Below are 3,174 nucleotides of genomic sequence, written 5' to 3'. Positions count from 1 at the left end.
GGGATTGTCCATTTGTCCATAATAGGAAAAACCTTTCACCGCATACTACTGGATCGCTAGTTGCAATAACGCAATCAGTCCTCTCAGAATCATTGCGGCTTCCGTGCCGATCGGGAGACATTGGATATAATTTTCTGTGCTAGACAGCTGTAGGAAAAAACCAGGGAACAACAGACACCCCTCTTTCTTGTATTTTATGACCTATAAAAAGCATTCGATAGCATTCTAAGGGACACAATATTGCAAGTTCTCAAGCAATTTCGTTGCCCATCCACTTTATATACGCATCCAGGCACTGCATGACGGCATGTCAGGATATGTATCACAGCGGGGCAAGGAAACAAAAACATTTCCAGTCACCTGTGGAGTAAAACAAGGCTGTGTCATGCACCTACTCTTTTATTCCTTATATCCTGATGCAATGTTGCACGAACTTCCCTCAAATAACCTGGGAGTGGACATTAGATACCGTTATGATGAGGGAATTTTCAAGCCTGCTAGACTAAAACCTTAAAGCCTTGTGAAATTTCTACACATTACAAAGCTCCAATATGCAGATTACAGCATGGTTCTTTGCCATCCAAGCAAGGCATCCACAGATCTGTAAACAACTTCACGTCAATCTACCACCGCTTCGGACTTTCTGTTTACATTGGTAAGACAAAAGTGTTAGTACAACCAGTACCCAATACCATCTTACAGGACGTAAGCATTCATATAAATGACACTCCTCTTGAGCAAGTAGATCACTTTCCATATCTCGATAGCATAATATCAGAAAAGTGCTCAAATGAGAATGAAATAGAACGCCGATTTGGCCGTGCCTAAGCAGCCTTCGATAAACTGACGAAGCGCTTCAATAATAAACATCTATCAATAACACTAAACTCATGCTATACCACGCAATTGTTATCCCTGCGCTTTTGTATGGGTTGAGACCTGGACTATTTACCAAAGTGATCTCATCAACTCGAAAAATTCCAGCAACAAAAACTTCGAGTTATACTGAACATCAAATGGTAAGACTATGCAACCAACACAAGCGTTGTTGGGAGAACCAAGGTGCAGTATTGAGGCCACCACCATGAGGCACAGTCTCCGTTGGTAAGGACACATCCTGAGAATGGACGAAAACAGGCTCTCTCGACAAGTCACAGGAAAAGGACCTATCGGACGCCCTCTACAGCAATAAAAGGACCAACTCAAGTCCATCCTATAAAAAAACCCGATTTTGGTCTTCACAGCTCAAGATTGGTGCCTGTGCTGTGCCAATCCATCATACACGGTACAAAAGGATACGAAGCAGAAAGAAGAAAGCTGATGAAGATCAAGAGGCAGGCAAGAAAAAATCATGCTTAACAGCCCCGCCCCCTACCAAGCATTGCTTGCCTTCTCTACCCACGCAAATTCCATGCTCTGAGGGAAGAGGAAACTGAAATTCTCGGATTCGAGAAATCGGCCGACGATATATATATATATATATATATATATATATATATATATATATATTATTTATATATATATATAATTGGCTGAATACGTTGCTAAAGACCGCAAAGGTAAAATCTTTTTAACTTTGACCCCTTAGCAGCCACATTTTCGGCCAAACACCGATTAAAAAGCTTGCCCCATTCTGAATACACTTTATGTAAAATATCAAATGTTTAGAACACGAACTGGCTGAGTAATTTGGTAGAGACCCCAATTTGGACCCCTTTAACATTTATTGTTATGGGCTCAACTCAAATTAAAAAAGTTTGATCCATGTCCAAGTAACCTACATCTAAATGTTCAAGTGATTAGGCCCAAAATTGGCGAAGGAGTTTGGTAGAGTTTCCAAAGGTCAAATCGTTGAACTTTACCCCTTGACAATTAAATTTCTGGCAGAAAAGCGATTAAAAAGATTTTCTCAAATATCAATACCACTTATGTCAAATTTCGAGTCTGTAGACTGAAAATTGGCAGATTAGTTTGGTAGGAAAATGTACACACAGAGACACACGCAGACAGACACACAATTTCACTGTTATAGATATATAGATATAGACAGTTTCATAAATATATTTTGTATAGAAACCATAACAATATGCCGGTTAAATTTAATATATTTATTTTAATCTCAGCTTTCGAAATTAAAATTACCTTATCAAACTAAAATATTTAGCCTTTTTACCTTACGTCGCCCGATGTTAAAATAATTAAAAAAAATCAATCTGAATTATCTTGTTACGCGACTATCTCAGTTTAAATAGGTAGAAAGTATAGTTTATTTTTAGTCGCATGCAAGCGATTCTATAAGTCACTCCGTCGATCGGTCCGTCTGTCGGTCGGTTTGTCCGTAACGCTTTTGTGCTTGGCCTTTTTGGTTAAGATCAAAGGTCAGTTGTTAATAGATGCTGTTCTTAGCTTTTTAAGCTTTTCTTGGCCTATTGGTCAAGATCAAAGAGTAATATCTGTTCCGGCAGATACTATAAGCGAAGACCACCCACCTAACCCCGGGGAGTTGGTCCCCATTTCCACTTCACCCCTCACATTAAAAATCGCCCTTGTGCCTAATTTGCTCGGCGGGGGAGCAAATAAATACCCTTTTCTTGGCCTTTTGGCCAAGATCAATGTGTAGTATCTGTTCAGGAAGATACTGCAAGCAAAGTCCATATGTGGGAGCAACCCAACATATAAGACCTTGGACAATGTAGGGGCAACCCTTCATACCAATTGTCACTATCAACCTCCTATACTCCCAGGGGAGTTGGTCCCCATTTCCCTTCACTCGTAATAGTAAAAAATCAATAGAAACCCTACATATAAGACCTTGGACAATGTAGGGGCAACCCTTCATACCAAGCTCCGCTACTCCCCGGGGAGCTAGTTCCATTTTCCCTTCACTCCTTACATTAAAAATCGACATTGTGCCTAATTTGCTCGGTGGGGGAGCAAATAATTACCAACCCCCACCTATAAGATCTTGTCAATGTAGGGGCAACCTTTCATACCAATTGTCACTATATGATTCCCCTACTCCCCAGGGAGCTGGTCACCATTTCCCCTTCACTTCTCACATTAAAAATCGGCCTTGTGCCTAATTTGCTCGATGGGGAAGCAAATAAACACCAACCTCACATATAAGACCTTGGCCAAGATCAAAGTGTAGTACCTGTTCCGGTAGATATGGAA

At 40.5% G+C, this 3,174-nt stretch overlaps 1 pseudogene; it reads left to right on the top strand.

Annotated features, from left to right (window-relative positions):
- The first annotated feature begins 2,582 nt into the window (after window positions 1-2,582).
- Window positions 2,583-2,708, top strand: LOC145286768 (U2 spliceosomal RNA; annotated as a pseudogene).
- Window positions 2,709-3,174: the final 466 nt, after the last annotated feature.

The sequence above is a fragment of the Euprymna scolopes genome, chromosome 10, assembly GCF_053919585.1.
Source record: "Euprymna scolopes isolate OS-2025 chromosome 10, ASM5391958v1, whole genome shotgun sequence".
NCBI classification, from domain to species: Eukaryota; Metazoa; Mollusca; class Cephalopoda; order Sepiida; family Sepiolidae; genus Euprymna; species Euprymna scolopes.
This window is presented reverse-complemented; position numbering and strand designations above follow the sequence as displayed.